Consider the following 18,413-nt stretch of genomic DNA (forward strand, 5'->3'; position numbering starts at 1 on the left):
CAAAACCATTCGAGGCTGATGGAATCCCCGAAATAGTAGTGCCAAAGTCATAAAACCCGGGCTGTGGAGCAACGGGAGAAAGTGTTTTGGTCGGATGAGTTTTGTGACGCACTGCTTACAACTTCTGGCCGAGTTTACCCCCCAAGAGTGGAACACTGTAGCGGCTCGGTGATGATGATTTATGCAGCCGTACCTCGGTATCTCCTGGGCTGCACGGTTACTCGGTACGGTCGCATTGTTGCCTAGGATGAAGTGCCCGTTTCAGCTGATCAGATCCGTGGCACGGTTCAGTGTTTGTGCCCTAACGGCGGCGCTGTGTTCCAAGACTTGGGCGCCTCTGTTGACACAGGTCGCCTGTTCCACTCCCGGTCACACGAGCACCAGGGCCGAGGGCCGCGTCTCCCCCGTCCGCCACTGCCTCCACATCTCAGTATTATCGAGTCTCCGTGCTCTACGCTGGAGGCAAGGGGGCGTAATCGCCGCCCACCTCCATCGGCGTTACCTGAACTTGCAACTGTTTTGCAGAAATGTTGTTGTTGTCGTGGTTTTCAGTCCTGAGACTGGTTTGATGCAGCTCTCCATGCTACTCTATCCTGTACAAGCTGCTTCATTTCCCAGTACCTACTGCAACCTACATCCTTCTTAAACTGCTTAGTGTATTCATCTCTTGGTCTCCCTCTACGTTTCCCTCCAATACTAAATTGGTGATCCCTTGATGCCTCAGACATGTCCAACCAACCGAGCCCTTCTTCCAGTCAATTTGTGCCACAAACTTCTCTCCCCAATCCTATTCAGTACCTCCTCATTAGTTATGTGATCTACCCATCTAATCATCAGCATTCCTCTGTAGCACCAAATTTTCGAAAGCTTCTATTCTAGTCCATGCTTCACTTCCATACATGTCTACACTCCATACAAATACTTTCAGAAACGACTTCCTGACACTTAAATCAATACTCGTTGTTCACAAATTTCTTTTCTTCAAAAACGCTTTCCTTGCCATTGCCAGTCTACATTTTACACCCTCCCTATTTCGACAATCATCAGTTATTTTGCTCCCCAAATAGCAAAACTCCTTTACTACTTTAAGTGTCTCATTTCCTAATCGAATTCCCTCAGCATCACCCGACTTAAATCGACACTGTCCATTCCTTTCAACTGCTCTTCCAAGTACTTTGCTGTCTCTGACAGAATTACAGTGTCATCGTCGAACCTCAAAGTTTTTATTTCTTCTCCATGGATTTTAATACCTACTCCGAATTTGTCTTTCGTTTCCTTCACCGCTTGCTCAATATACAGATTGAATAACCCTGTCTCACTCCCTTCCCAACCAGTGCTTCCCTTTCATGTCCAAAAAATGGTCCAAATGCCTCTGAGGACTATTGGACTTAACATCTGAGATCATCAGTCCCCTGGAACATAGAACTTCTTAAACGTAACTAACCTAAGGACATCACATACATCCATGCCCGAGGCAGGATTCGAACCTGCGACCGTAGCAGTCGCGCGGGCCCTGACTCAAGTCCCTAGAACCGCTCGGCCACCAAGGCCAGCCTTTTCATGTCCCTCCAGTCTTAAACTGCCATCTGCTTTCTGTACAAATTGTAAACAGCCTTTCGCTCCCTGTACTTTACCCCTCCCACCTTCAGAATTTGAAAGAGAGTATTCCAGTCAACATTGTCGAAAGCTTTCTCTAAGTCTACAAATGCTAGAAACGTAGGTTTGCCTTTCGTTAATCTACCTTCCAAGGTAAGTCGTAGGGTCAGTATTGCCTCACGTGTTCCTGTATTTCTACGGAATCCAAACTGATCTTCCCCGAGGTCGGCTTCTACTAGTTTTTCCATTCGTCTGTAAAGAATCCGCGTTAGTATTTTGCAGCTGTGACTTATTAAATTGATAGTACGGTAATTTTCACATCTGTCAACACCTGCTTTCTTTGGGATTGGAATTATTATATTCTTCTTCAAGTCTGAGGGTATTTCGCCTGTCTCATACATCTTGCTCACTAGATGGTAGAGTTTTGTCAGGACTGGCTCTCCCAAGCCTGTCAGTAGTTCTAATGGAATGTTGTCTACTCCCGGGGCCATGTTTCGGCTGAGGTCCTTTAGTGCTCTGTCAAACTCTTCACGCAGTATCATATCTCCCATTTCATCTTCATCTACATCCTCTTCCATTTCCATAATATAGTCCTCAAGTACATTGCTCTTGTATAGACCCTCTATATACTCCTTCCACCTTTCTGCTTTCCCTTCTGGGTTTCCATCAAAGCTGTTGATATTCATACAAGTGGTTCTCTTTTATCCGAAGGTCGCTTTAATTTTCCTGTAGACAGTATCTATCTTACCCCTAGTGAGATAAGCCTCTACATCCTTACATTTGTCCTCTAGCCATCCCTGCTTAACCATTTTGCACTTCCTGTCGATCTCATTTTTGAGACGTTTGTATTCCTTTTTGCCTGCTTCATTTACTGCATTTTTATATTTTCTCCTTTCATCAATTAAATTCAAATTAAATTTGCAGGAATAATGATATGAAATTCCCTTGAAAACCGTACACGGCCTGTATTTACTCATTGAAAGACGACTGAAAACAGTTTTGAATGCCATCGGTTTTGCTACACTGTTCCAGCCATTGTGTTTGTGGTATTTCCGTGTTTTTGACACATTTACCGAACCTTACGTTAACATTAATGACATATTATGCATTATGATTGAGAAGAAGTAGAGGAAAGTCAGCACGGCGTCGAGAATGATCATTAATTTATGTTTGGCGAAGCAAAAATCTGGTCCTACTGGTCCTACGCATCGTCCCGCCGATCAGCACGCCCAAAGATAATTTCAAGAGGGCAAAGTTTATATTGGTTCGCGAGGAGTAGAACAACAAATTTAAATAACAGGCAGGTAGGTTTAAACAATGAGCGCCGGTAGCGGTGGACGCAGGAGCACGGAGGAAAAGAGGAGACGATACAAGACAACTGCTCTGAGCAACTCGTTTGGTAACTCACGCGCAGTAAGACTATTTTACACTACGTAGCTACAAACAGGCTGAGACTGTAGAGAGTGTCAGTACAGAGACAGAGATTAGCGATTATGGTGTCATCATAGTGATGATGGTTGTTAAATAAATTCATCAAGACGGCTAGCAGTGTTTATATGCTGTAAAGAGTAGGTAAATATTAGCATACTGCTTAGACAATGAAGAGCATGATTTAGTTCCAATGTGACGGAAGTGAACGAATTACGAATAAAGTTTTAGCTAATTGTCAATCGCGGCCGGGAGAAGTATGTGCCGATTAAGTTGATTATGGACGGAAATGGGCCATCCTGTTTGAATAACAGAATTCTAAAAATGCCGCAATGCTCTCTCGATTGAAAAAAGAACGACAAGTGGCGACAGGTAAAGCTTAGTAGAAACCCGAGCTTCTATAAAAAGATCGGAGCGCAAACGGTACAACTTGCACCATCGTACGTTAGCGGGAGATCTTGCCGAGAAACCGAGAAAGTTCTGGTCTCTTCAGTCACTCGTCGACCAGGTTGGTGTCGCAACAGAGGAAAGCCAAAGTTTTAAATTTCACGTTTAAGAAGGTATATGCGCAAGACGATCACACAAACATACCGTCGTTTGATTTCCCTGACATCAGGTTAAGCGGAACTCCTATTCATATGATAAGTGCGCATGTCACAAATTTCCTCGAGAGAGAAAAGTTTCCGTTGACGAATCAGCACAGAATTAGAAAGTATCGCTAGTTCGAAACTCAACTTGTCCTTTTCTCACATGATATCCCGAGAACCGTGGATTAACGGCAACAGTTCCTACGAGAAAGCGTTTGATACAGTGTCTCATTGCATAGTGTTACCAAAGCTCAGAGCATACGGGACGGCCTATGGTTCAAATGGCTCTGAGCACTATGGGACTTAACTTCTGAGGTCATCAGTCCCCTAGAACTTAGAACTAATTAAACCTACCTAACCTAAGGACATTATAGACATGCATGCCCGAGGCAGGATTCGAACCTGCGACCGTAGCGGTCTCGCGGTCCCAGCTGTAGCTCCTAGAGCCCCGGCCGGGCTCGAGGACTTCTTAAGTACAGGCTGGCCATAATTAAACATTCGCTACTTGAGCCAGTTTAGACGGAGAACTATTTATCGTTTATGTGGCTAACTTTGTAGGGGTGTTGTTCGGACTGTGGGCTGTAGGATCTGCGTTGTTAGTAGTGTCAGCGTGATGACGTGGTGTTAGTCTCCGGCACTGGTACGGCGACGAGCACCAGTGTGGAGTCCAGTTACAGACAGTCGACACGGGCCTGGACAGGGCAAGCAGGGCTTACTGAGAAAGCTGTTTCATCAAAACAACAGCAATAATGTTAGTGCTCTACGCGAGTATCAGCGCATTACAGGAATACGGAGAGGTCCTCTTTCCACACCCTGGTTTAAGAGTGTGATTCGGAAGTTCGTATTAACCGGCGATCTGGGAATTGCTCCAGAGAGAGACCGACCGCCAATTGCGCCACATATTGTTGAAGTTACTGCTGCCATGGCTCAAATGAGCGACGTAATGTGTGACCTCCAAGCAGCGCACCAGCTGCCACCACAGCTGAACAGTCCGTTGGTCTGCCGTTCGGTAAGTGCTGCGACCAACTGTGAAATGGTATCTTCATTGGGGTTCCACGCTGTCGTGGATGGATGTTGTCATACCACGTTTGTAACCTGCAACGTAAGCATGGTATTCAACTAAAAAATGCTACACTCTCATGTATAAGTTAAAATGTGTTTCTTTCAATAGTTTATTCGATATTTCTCACCAACCTATCTTTAAAAATGTTTCCACAAAATGTTATTTGTCCTGCGATCACACGTTTTACTTAAGGTCTGGACGAGTAGCGAAAGCAGTGTTAATGATGTCATATCTACTGAACTCGTAGAGTGATATAAACTGAACCCTCAAGGAAACTGGTATAGGCATCCGTATTTAAATACAGAGATATTTAAACAGGCAGAATACGGCGCGGCGCTCGGCAAACCCTATGTAAGAAAACAGGAGTCTGGCGCAGTTGTTAGATCTGTTTCTGCTGCTACAATGACATGTTATCAAGATTTAAGTGAGTTTGAACGTGGTGCTGTAGTCAGTCCAGGAGCGATGGGACACAGAATCTTCGAGAGATGAAGTCGGGATTTTCTCGTATGACCATTTCACGAGTGTACGTAAATATGAAGAACCCGGTAAAAAATCAAATATCCGAGATCGCTGCGGCAGGAAAAAGGTCCTGCAAGATCGGGACCAACGACGACTGAAGAGAATCGTTCAACGTGACGGAAGTGCAACCGTTCCGTGAATCCCTGCAGATTCCAATGCTGGGCCATCAGCAAGTGTTATCGTACGAGCCATTCTACGAAACATCTTCGATGTGGGCTTTCGGAGTCGAAGGCCACTCGTGTACGCTTGATGATTGCACTACGCAAAGCTTTACGCTGTCAATACCGACATTGGACTGTTGATGTCTGGAAACATGTCGCCTTGTCGAACGAGTCTCCTTTCAAACTGTATCGAACAGATGGACGTCTACGGGTACGGAGGCAGTCATGAATCCATGGACCCTGCATGTTAGCAGGGTACTGTTCAAGCTGGTGGAGGCTCCGTAATAATGTCGGACGTGTGCAGTAGCAGTGATACGTCTAAATATGACTCTGACTGGTGACACATACGTAAGCATCCTATCTGATCACCTGCATTCATTTACATCCACTGTGCATTCCGACGGACGTGGGCAGTTCCAACAGGACAATGCGACATCCCACACGTCCAAAATTGCTACAGAGTGGTTCCAGGAAAACCCTTCTGAGTTCAAACACTTCCGCTGGCCACCAGACTTCCCAGACATGAACATTATTGAGTATATCTGCGACGTCTTGCAACGTGCTGTTCAGAAGAGATCTCCACCCCCTCGTACTATTAAGGATTTAAGGTCAGCCCTGCAGGATTCATGGTGTCAGTTCCCTCCAGCGGGAGCTCTACACGATATTAGGCGGGTGCAACCAGTTTGTTTGACTGTTCAGTGTAATTTTCCATGTTACGTTCATTAGTGTAAGCGCATACTGCATGCAAGATGTATTGCGAATAGAGTTGGTAATAAAGAACGAACAAAATAAAAACGTCGTACCTGATGCTGAAGTTTTACAGCATATATTCGATAAACTTTTATGTTTTCATTATTTTGTGGAGAGGTGGATTTCAGCTGGAAAAAATTTTGGAAAGTTTGGAAACTGTCTGTAAAACTTGTTGAAAGTCACGAATTACAATCATTATCAAATACTGAACGAATATAGTCCTGGTAATTTGCGCACCTATGTCGGAGAGTTGATGTTTTACCGGATTCCTGATGTTCACGGCACACTCGTGAAATAGTCGTACGGGAAAATCCCCACTTCATCGCTATCTCGGAGATGCTGTGTCCCATCGCACGTGGGCCGACTATAACATCATGTTCAAACTCACTCAAATCTTCATAACCTGCCATTATAGCAGCAGTAGCCAGTCTAACAACTGCGCCAGACGCTTGTTGTCTTATATAGGCGTTGCCGACCGCAGCACCGTATTCTTTCTTTTTACCTATCTCTGTATTTTAATACGCATTCCTATACCAGTTTCTTTGTCGCTTCAGTGTATGTCGTCAAAACTAACTTTCCTACAACACTCTGCTGGGGTACACTCGAATTTAGTTTTACGCCTGAAGAGTTCTTTCCGTTGACAAAGAGCTGCTGTTTTCTCTGTTTGCTAAAAACTCTTCGATTCAATCACCCAACTGGACCGATATTCCGTATGCTCGTGTCTTGATCATTAGGCGACAGTGTGGAACTGCATCAAACGCCTTCCGGACGTTGAGGAACGCGAAATCTCCTGGGCGTCTGGTTTCTACTGCTTTGTGGGTCTTGTGGACACAAGTTGGGGACACTCGACCGTTGTTTCCCGAACCCAAGTTGATTCCTACAGAGGAGATTCTTGGCCTCCATAAATGTCGTAACACGGGATCGTAAAATGTGATCCAAAAGTGTGCGGCTGACCGATGTCAGGGTTACGAACCTTTAGTTTTGTTCGCCTGTAAACCCTCCTTGTAAACTTCGATGAGCTGTGCTTTGTTCAATCACCTCGAAGACTTCTGTCTTCCAAAGATCTTCAGTACACTGCTGCTACAAGACGGGCAAGTTCTTTTGTATACTCTGTGTACAACCGTACTGGTATCCTGTCAGATCTAGTGGCCTTCCCTTTGTTCAGCGATTTCAATTTCTTTTCTATTCCAAGATCACTTATTTCGATATGAGCCTTTTATAATTTTTGATCCTTGTTCTTTCTTCGTTCTTATACAAGGTGTGTATCATCCGCATGTCTTTATATTTTAGACCTGCTTTTTTCAGCACTCTGAACATGTCTTGCCAGATAACATTATCAGATGTCTCTTCTATGTCTACAAAGGCAATATAAGTTGGTTTATTTTCCTGTTTTTGCTTTTCTCGAAGATGCCTCAGTGTCAGAATCGGTTCTCTTGTTCCTCCTGAACCCAGATATTTACTCAGCTTACCCACCACCCTCTCCTCAGTTCTCCTCAGAATTATCATTATATGAATTTTTGATGCATGCAGAATTAGGCTAAAGGTTCGGTACTATCCACATATTGCAGCTACCACCTTCTTCTTCGGTATAGGAACCATGATGCATTTCTGGAAGTCGGTTGGTATCTCTCCTGTATTATAGGTGAGACTTATCACTTTCAATACCAATACCCGTTGTTTTTTTTTTCTCCTGTAGATCTTTAAGGGTTCTGTCAAATTCTTCTTGCACAACGTCGCCTCCTTTCTCATCTTCATCTACTCCCCCTTCTTTTTCTGTTATATACTCCGCTAAAGCTGTTCAGTTATACAATTCCACGATGTATTCCTTCCATCTCTTCACCATGTCTTCAGCAAACAGGAATTTTCCATCTTTCTTATCTTCTGCACCCGACATTGTTGTTTTGCTTTTCTGAAAAAAAAAAATTTGCTATTCTCTAGGCTATATCAATTCTCCCATTTCGGATGTTTTCTTCCGTATCTCCGCACGTTTTCTCAAGAACTTTTTTTGTTCTCTATTGACTAAATGCCTTAGTTTCTTTATTCATCTTTTCCTCGATCGTCAGTTGCGTTTTTCCGTACTATTCTGCTTTCCATAAGCTGAATAACAATGCTCTAATCAATTTCTTATTTTTCGGTTTAGTTTTCCCAGTTATCTTTTCTCTTGCTTCTTATTTTAATTTGTTCCCTGTATTTTTTAACTCCACCGCGCTGCAATTTTTTTGCTGGGTTGTCTGTTTTCTGTGAATAATGCCTTTCCAGTCCCTCAGTTTTAAGTTTTTCTATTTCTCATTTTTGTTTTGCTGCATTTTTCTTCAGACATTTGAATCTGAGTGAACTTTTTATCAGCACCAAGTTGTGCAGACTGTCTATGTCTACAGGCTGACAACTCTTGCAGTCTTTGAATACGTTCTAAAACATGATTTCACTAAAATGCAACCGATGTGTCGTCTCGTTAAGACTCTTGGGGGCTTCCAGCTGTATCTTCCTCGCCTGTGATGTATTTGCAACAACAAATTGGTGCCTCGAGCAGAATTCGATTGTTTGGGCTCCCTTTTCATTTCTTCTTCTAAGGCTACAGTTTCAGGCAACCCACTCTTCTGACACTTTACCCACACTCGCGTTCCAGTCCCCACGATTATCAGCTTTCGTCTTCCTTAACACGTCTTATCACAGTACTTATTTCTTCGTATATTTCGTCACTTATCACTTCCTCTGCTTCGTACACTTGTATTATCGCTATGTCCATTGGTTTAGTTTCAAGTCTGACTACAACTATCCTATAGCTATACTGCACACATCCCTGACAGGCGAGCCAGTTTCTTTCCTTAAGATTACTCCAACTCCTCTCATTCTGGTGTGAGTGAATCGGTATCTACAGTCCAGAAGTCTCCTGACTGGAGCCATCCCGTCTCTGATGTGCAAAAGATGTCTATTCCGAGATGATGTTTGGTTTTTGGGGCGCTCAACTGCGTGGTCATCAGCGCCCATACAAAGTCCCAATTTTTACACAGTCCAGTTTTTTTACCCAATCCAATCTAGCCACTGTCACGAATGATGATGACGATGAGCACAACACAAAGACCCAGTACCCGGGCATAGAAAATGCCCAGCCCGGCCAGGAATCGAACCCGGGACCTCGTGATCCAGAGGCAGCAACGCTAACCACTACACCACGAGCCGCGAACTACCGATTCCGAGTCGCTCCATTTCAAGTTTCAGGTTTCCTAGTTTGCTACACTGTAACAGCATTTTCACATTCCAAGTGGCTATTTTTAAAATTGGAACTGCTTTTTTTTCAGCTTGTCTTTTTTTTGCAGTCGTCATTCCTCCCTCAAACTCCCCTCCCCCCTCCCCCCCTCCGTACCTCCACCCAGTGACCCGAGCAGGAGGCTATTCCATCTCCGGAAGAAGCCAGTGGCACGGTTTACTGCCAGTACTTGTGGTCCGCGGACCTTTAACACCCTGTGCTGTTGACCGTCACTCGGTTCGGAAATGGTTTCTCTTCCAGGACAGCCGGCCGGAGTGGCCGACAAGTTCTAGGCGCGACAGTCTGGAGCCGTGCGACCGCTACGGTCGCATGTTCGAATCCTGCCTCGGGCATGGATGTGTGTGATGTCCTTAGGTTACTTAGATTTAAGTAGTTCTAAGTTCTAGGGGACTGATGACCTCAGCAGTTAAGTCCCATAGTGCTCAGAGCCATTTGAACCAATCTTCCAGGACAAAAGGCTGCCCTGCGCAACAAATGCTGGGGTGATGACATATCCAGGTCATGCTTCCGTCTCTTTAAGTGACGTTGCCTCTTTTCTACCGTTGAGAGCTGTACATCACGAGTTTTCGTTCATCGGGTCTACGACCTAAACGGCACTTCCTAGAGCCCTCCAGTAATTAAGAGCCAGGCGAACTCAGTGTAAGTTCGAAAATACTTTCGCAGATCGACGTTAGTGATGTGGGTCTGTAATTCAGCGTATTACTCTGATTTCGTTTCTTTAGTACTGATGCAATCTGTGCAGTTATCCAGTCCTTAGATCTATCGTTGAGCGAGCGGTTGTACATGACTGGTAAGAATAGAGCTGTTGCATCAGCATAGGGTCTACTTTGAAAGGAACGTAATTGGTGAATAATCTGGACCAGAAGACTTACTCTAATAGCAACTATTTCTCTTATCTGCCAAATTGGGAGGCAAATATATATCGGTTCTAAGATCAGTTCCAGTAAATTAAGAAATATTTTTAGATAGTGATACATGAGTGAAAGTGTAATTTCTTAAACCTCGAAAGGTAACATGCCAATAAAATGATTTTCATGAAACAGGTATTATTCTAGTGAAGATTGGCAATTAGGAGCTATTATCACTGACAGAAGTGTTAAGAATACCCATTCCACTCTCCACAACGGACAGGTGTGGAAGTAGGGCTACGACGGCGGTAGCAGGGAAAACAAAAGCGAGCGTCTACATGAGCGTCGCACATCACTTAAAGATACACAACAGCAGACGCCAAGCCCAGTAGAAAAGAGAACTGAACTCCAAACAGGCAAGATCGCCAGTAAAGTATTTATTTACATGACAGGTTTCTGTAAAACTACGTTGTCATCTTTGAATCTACAAGGGCAGAAGAAGATTGACAGGGTAATAATTATACATGCCGACATCCAGTGTTCTCCACGATTCTCATACATCTGTGGCATGGCACGATACAAAGCGCAGATGGTGGAGATTGTATTAATTGTGAAATTGAAGGTACGAAACTTTTCCATATGTATGGACATGCTAGCTGTATTTGGTTACACCTTTTGTAAAGTTATTACCCTGTCAATCTGGTTCTGACCTTGCAGATCCGATGGTGGTAACACAGTCTTACAGAAACACTTCACGTAGATAAATACTTTGCTAGCGATGTTGGATGTTTGGCGTTTTTTCTGAGTTCAATATACTGCAGATCGCCCACTTTCTGGCATTGCTAGGAGTATACAAAATAGAAATTTTAGGAATAAGCATAACCAGTCATCCCAGTGAGTCGTTATACCTCGATTAAGCGAAGAACGTAGAAAGCATGGGTATCACTTGTATAAACATTAACTGACTATATTACATAATTTTTAATTCTAAAAATAAAATTGTTGATTTATTCCAATCCAACTTTAATTAGATCCCAAAATCTTCGTTCGAAGTACTGAATGATGTACGAACGCGTTGAGAGATAATAGTCTCATAAAGATCGAGAACGACTGCTCCAAAACAAAATGTTGTGTGTGTGGCATGCACAACATACGAAGGTTTATACTTCTCCACCAAAATTCCTAAGTTGAAACCACACCACGAACCGCTAGCGCCAACGCACCTAAGTCAGTGCGAAGCAGTAGAGCTGTGACTTCACCAGAGGCAGTCCGGGGCTGACGAGACGTACAGGTCCTGTCTCATACGTTACACAACGCGACACCAAAGGTTTTGCGAGCTACAACGATCGTCTCCTGCGAGGACCGAGTTACTATTTGAGACCACTGCATGTTTAAATAGACTCACGCCTTCGATAACATATGACAAAGTTAAGGACTTCATTGCCTACCTTCTCACTAACATGCAGATTTCCTGCCAGCCCCAGAAGTTGCCGAGCGTTTGCGATGTATTTCCGGCAAGGCAAATAGTGTGACGCCACACGTTCGTTCCGAGGCCCGTATTTCCCATGGCCTGCAAGGCAGTCGTAGGCCACCTATCGCACAGGCCACGCGGTATTTTCATCTGTCCGTGACGTTATCTTTCAACAGGATAGCGCAAGACAGCATGTTGCAGGTGCTGATCTAACCCTCCCCAACGTAGAGGTTGTCCTACTGTCATCCTGGCCAACACGTCTGCAGTTGTGTCAGCCACTGGAAACACTTGGTCACGGGTTGCCCAGGGACTCCCACGCTAACTCTCGCCACCCACTACTGCTGATGATGCTTAGCATGGAATGAAAACCTCACATCTGACATCCGAGCTTAGTTCCTTTTAGTGTCCAGTCATTTTAGAACCTATTGTCCCTACCAGAGGTGGGAGCTCTCTGTACTGAATTTTACGCCCTATGTACTCCCAAATCACTGGCTTCATCACACAGCAGCGGAAAAATGCTCCTGCTGGAGAACAAAAACGGCGAATATGCTGATATTTAAAAGACTTTGATTGAAGAATGGGGTACCAGTCGCCTCCTCCTATTTTCCTCAGTCCAGATAAACATCTCTCAAACATTTTGGCTCGTGAACATAATCGTGCCGTGTTTAACGTGCAGCTCACTCACACCCATTAGCCTACTGACGTAAGTCGCTCATAACCATCAAATACCTGTTGCCCTTTCTCACTCTCACGTTCAGTCCAACACCCTGTCATATCTTTGTGTCTCTCTATCACTGTCTCTCTATCACTGTCTCGTGTCTCACAGCGACAGTCTCCTTCGTTCTTTCCTACCACTATCATATCCTGTCTCTGTCACTGTCTCCCACTGCGGGTGTCTCTTCTCTCGGTCACCACCTCTCTCTTTCTCATTGTCATTGTCATAGACGCTGTTTCTCATTTTCATTGGCTCTCACCTACTTCCACTTTATTCTTCTTTTTGTTCTTCTCCCACTAGCACACTCTGCTTCGCTCTTTTCTTAGTACTCTTCTGTTACTGTCAGCTGTGTTCCACTGCCACTGTGGCCCTCGCTTTCTCTCACTGTGCTGTTGTCTCCTTCACTGTTTTTATGTCACAACTACAATCTACTACTTTGTCTTCCAGTACTTATTACTTATCCGTCTCTTTCCCAGTGCACTTTCTTCTTCTGTCTCAGTATAAAAAGTGCAAACATGTTCCCAAGCCAAATTTTTTTTGGGAAAAATTTTAAAGGTGCTGAGGAAGCTAGAGTAAGGTTGGGGGCACACACTTTTTGTTATTACTTCCTTGCACGCTGTATGTTTCTTTAGTGGCTACAGGAGCGAGGAACAGATGTTGTTCATGAACAGAGAATTAGGACATTAATTTTTTCTACACCTAACATCAAATAGTAAAAATAATACATACCTTTGTTGTAATTGTAACGTTAGCAGCTTTGAATTCTGAAAAATATACGGATACCGCCGATCTGCAAATCAGTCAATCTTCAGTACAATAACTATTCAGTAGACCATGAGCCCTAGTCACTATGAAAGTCTGTAAAGGTCATTCAACTGGCAAATGCACAAAATGAAGCCAGTGCATGAATCTTCGAACTTGCGTGCAGCCGACCGCACAGTCGCCTTTTTTGTGCTCCAATAGCACCATTTTCAGCTGGTTCCCTTCATTTCCCTGCCACACGAGGGCATGTCACTCATATTAAACAACTTTATGACTCAATAAAATTTACAGTTCACCAATGTGTAATTGAAATAACGCATTAATTTTACACCTCAGGCCGAATTTTAGGTGCACAAAAACTATCCATGTGCCTCAGTACTGCAATATGGGATTTACAGAAACCTTTTGATGATAAGGGAGACCCTATGACTCTTTATAAACTACGTTTTCGCCTAACACCTGATTTTGCGAGAGTATTTTATGTTTGAACCTCTGGAAAAGGATTAACATCTCAATAAAATTTTCGAGGTTGTTCGAGATCTGGATATTAGGAATATATAGTTAAAATTTCACAATATTATTAAAAGGAAAGTTGCTACTCAACACATAGCGGAGGTTCTGAGTCTCTGATAGGCACAACAAAAAGACTGTCACAAATAAAGGTTTCGGCCATTAAGGCCATCTCCAACAATAGACATAGACACACACATACACGCAAACTGAACTCACACACGATTGCAGCCTCAGACAACTCAAACCACACTTGAGTGTGCTTTCAGGAACTCATACACACAATTGCAGCCTCAGACAACTCAAACCACACTTGAGTGTGCTTTCAGGAACTCACACACACGATTGCAGCCTCAGACAACTGAAACCACACTTGAGTGTGCTTTCAGGAACTCACACACACGAATGCAGCCTCAGACAACTGGAAACACACTTGAGTGTGCTTTCAGTTGCTTAAGACTACCGAAAGCTTTATTTGTGACAGTGTTTTTGTTGTGCCTATTCTCGACTCATCATCTCCACTATGTGGTGAGTGACAACTTTATCCTAGATTTTCCATTGTCTGATTACGTTAAAATTTCAGCCAGTTGCTGAGCGTAGCCGGCTTGGAATGTGTAGTTCGGTTTGGATACGAAAAACTACAAAAAAAAAGCTTTTTTGTGCATTTCTATGGCACCGCCCCTGATCTAATGATGCCGCCATAATTCCTTTAAGGACCGCCGTAGACGACGTCAAATGCAAAAATGCGATTTGCTCCATATGCCTAAGCAGGGGAATGTGCGTAGTATTCATCTCTGACAGTGTACCGCAGCGTAGTGGCACTAAGACGATACTTATTTTGGATACACGCACGGTCCCTAGCCCAAGTGCTATCCAGAGCATTTGATCCTACCTTTCTGTCACCAACAGTACCCGAGGGATGAGACCCCGACGAATCCTATTTTTATGCGCAGCGTTGTGGAACATACGAGGGTTGACTGAAAAGTAATGCCTCCACCTTCGTAACTCTTCAACAGTTGGCAGCATTGGTGTGCGCCAGGTACTGACTTGTTCAGTAGCCTCTTCTCTACAGCTCCAGTTGGCGGGAAGCCTTAGCATTGAACGGTTGTGTTGTTACAGTGTAAAGTATGGAACCCTGCGCAGACGGTCGGTCAACGTGATTTTAGCAACTTGCAGTCATTGAATTCTAGACAGCAGAAGGAGTCACCACAAAGGTGAGTCATCAGTGGATGAAAGTAGTTTATGGTGATTGTGTTGATGTGAGTACTGTGCGTCTTTGGGCGAGTAGCTTTAAAGATGTTGAGGTGGGAACATCTGACCTGCGTGACAAACAAAGACGTCCTGTGACAGCAACCATCGAGTTTCACAAGCAAAATGTTGACAGATTGACTCAGGACGATCGTCGTGTCCTCAGAGAGAAATTGCAAGCGCAATCGGCATTACACAAGAACGTGTGGGTCACATTATTGCTTTGCTTGGTTAGCGGAAGATCTGTGCACAGTGGGCATCCCGGACGCTGACTCCTGAAATTGAAGTGCACAGACTTGAAATTTGGCAGAAACTCCTCTCGCATTACGAGAATGAAGGTGACGCCTTCCTCCATTCAACTGTGACAGGAAACGAAATGTGGGTGCACCATTACGATCAGAAGACGAAACGTCAGTCTATGGAATATCGGCACAAAGACTCGTCCCAGAAAAAGAAATTCAAGACGCAGCCCTCAGCTGGAAAAATCGTGGCCACAGTGTTCTGGGACGCAGATGGTGTTATCCACGTTCATTTTCTTGATCTTGGAACAACATAAAAATTCAGATCGTTATATCACAACGCCGCGATTCCGAAACGACGGCTAACAAGGGTCTGAAAGGAAAAGGAAAATGTTTTCCTCCAGTATGACAATGCCAAACCACACACTTCACGTGCAGAACTTCAGAGACTGAATCTCACCATCGTACGGCATCCTCCACACATTCCAGATTTAGCACCGTCTGACTTCCATTCTGTTCCCGATAATGAAAGACGATCTGCGGGGACATCATTGTGCTTCTGATGAAGACATTGAGAGAACTGTGATACTGTGGTTGCGGAAACAGGGTGTCGACTTCTTCCGTACGGTTTCAGAAAACATGTTCATCGTTGGCAGAAATGTAGCCAATTGGCTGGTGATTGTAAGGAAAAGTGAATATTAATAATTAAAGATAACATTCTCAGGATTATTTCTGCGTTGGATTTATTGAAATATTTCCATCAAAACCCAATTAGCGAAGGTGGGGGCATTATTTTTCATTCAACCCTCGTATTAAGTAGCCTAACTATTTTTCCTAACTCGTGTGCAAAAGTTAAGGACGAAAGTAACTTTCGCATGATTTATCACTGCTTCCTCTGCCACAGCTGGTAACTAACAGGCGGCCACTGCAGGATGCAGACGTGCTGCGAAACGCCTGCCCAGCATGCACTCAGATTTAAATCGGATAAACGGGCAAGTCATGCTCAAATGTATCCGAACGACCTGAATTGCATTTCGACTGATTCCCATGCAACCCACATAACGCAGCTGTCTAGCAGGTCCTCTAACAGCTCCTTGATACAGTCGTTTGACTGTTGAAAATGGTTCCAACAAGTCACCACTAGAAAACACTACTCTGTATCGCAATAACTCAAGATGTAAAGTAATACTAAGACACTACAAATATCAGGGAACACCTTATCACAGGTAAGACTGTCCTTAAGGCTTGTAAGCTCACATTTATTACAATAAATGACATACATGAAATGTTACCACTCTCATTATTACGGTAATGCACGTAGTAAGTTCGTCGTATTCATGATTTCCTCTTCAAAGTAACATACCGTACGTATTATTTAACTCCAAATGACATTAAAAATTTAAGTTATTCACGAGCACGTAGTTAAGAATATGTATGAACTTCAAATGACACGACGAACCGTCTCGTTCTGCATATGGATTCAAACCCAGGTCATGCAGACTAAGCAAAGATTTCGTGCCTGACGGAAACTAACAGTCATTCCTGATTAGGCATACAGAGAGTGATATACCTCGAGTTTAGACAGTATCAATTAGCAAATAGCAACTTTAAATTGCATAACGCAAACATTTTTAACGGACGCGAATTCCTACCCAGCACCTATTGTCCCTGTTAACGAACTACGAGAGATGTTCAATATTGCTTCTTAACAAGTAACTTATTTGAAATGCCGTGAGGTAAAGCTTTGTGCCGGACAGTGATTCGAACCCAGAACCCAATCGGATTGTTATTGAAGCACAAGCAACTGTGACATATCGTATTTTCTCGGCAGTAGCTAGATGTTTTAACTGAAATGACGAGACGAGACATTAATTTTTTCCTTCCCAGGACTCCAACCCGGCAGCTATCGCTCTTATATTCTTGAGAAAACGAACGTTAAATATCGGTTTCTTGCACCAGCAGCGACATGTGAGGATGTTTGAACTAGAAATAATATGACGAAGAGTTCCGTGCTGACTAGGAGAAAATACGTCGGAAAAGTATTTTCTTCATTAGCTGTCGTCTGGTAATGGCATTTTATTCTTCTTCAAACCTTGTTTGAGAGCTTTAGCTCAGAACAAATTTTCTACATGCATGTAATCAATAAACCACATGTGCATTTCAGACTTTTATAGATAATGTAAGAGAATTCGCATATATCGTTGATGATTAATTTCTCTCTCATGTTTACTATTGTTTTAACAACATTAACGGAAACCTTACGAAAATTGTGAACTGTATTATAAAAAATGAAATAAAACTACCCACGGTAACCTTACGACGAAAGTCTGTTTTAATAAAACTGAGTATTTGTACACAAGCGTGCCTCTATCGTCACGTATTGGTAAAATACTACTCACTTAGATTTTGATTGGGTCTGTGTTTAATTGGAGTGTTGTGTCATACTCAAGAGGTATGCAAATGTGGCATTTGAAAACTAAAGTTGTGTATTCCTAGAAACCCAAAATTTGCTTGTCAGCAGCGGAATGAGGCGTTTCCTGCTGTGCAGCATTGTAAGTTTTTCACCATGAGCCGAAAGTATTTTTTGGAGATTTCCTTACCGATGTTCGATCTGACTGCCTGCAGCTCTTTCACAGAAGAGATAAAAACACTACACTGAGTGAGACTGGAACTGAGAACCATAACAGACGCTTCTCCACAGGTCAGCACGTCACCACAGAGCTGGCGAAGAAGTTTGTGCCTTCGCTTCCTCTTACGAGAGCAATAGTGACTAGAACTCGTAAAACTCTATTTGAAGGACGAGATTAGTTGCAATTTCCACGTGCAACGACTTTCCTGGTCTGAAAACCGCAAATTTACAATCTTTTGTTACACCTCAAGCGATAATAACTCAGATTATTCAATGGAAATGACAGGTAAAATCAAGTGAACTTTGAGGCTTAATTCCGTGCACACCAGGAAGTAACTCGTCGATCACAGAGTTGCCAAACATATATTGCCTTGTTGCCAAATCTCAGTTATAATACCAGCAGGAAGAAGACGAACCGATGCGATGTTACAGCGGGCTGGGAAGTGACCATAGCTGGTGTCTCCAAGTCGCGGCTGCAACGGCATGGAATACGTAATGCGTCTGATTCGCATTTCTGTAACTACGTTTAGGGACTGGAGCGTAGTTTCTAATAATACTCAGAACTGGCTGCAAACTAAGCATCATAAATCAGTAACTGTCATAGTTGTTTTTATATTTC

This window comes from Schistocerca gregaria, chromosome 9, assembly GCF_023897955.1.
Source record: "Schistocerca gregaria isolate iqSchGreg1 chromosome 9, iqSchGreg1.2, whole genome shotgun sequence".
Taxonomy (NCBI): Eukaryota; Metazoa; Arthropoda; class Insecta; order Orthoptera; family Acrididae; genus Schistocerca; species Schistocerca gregaria.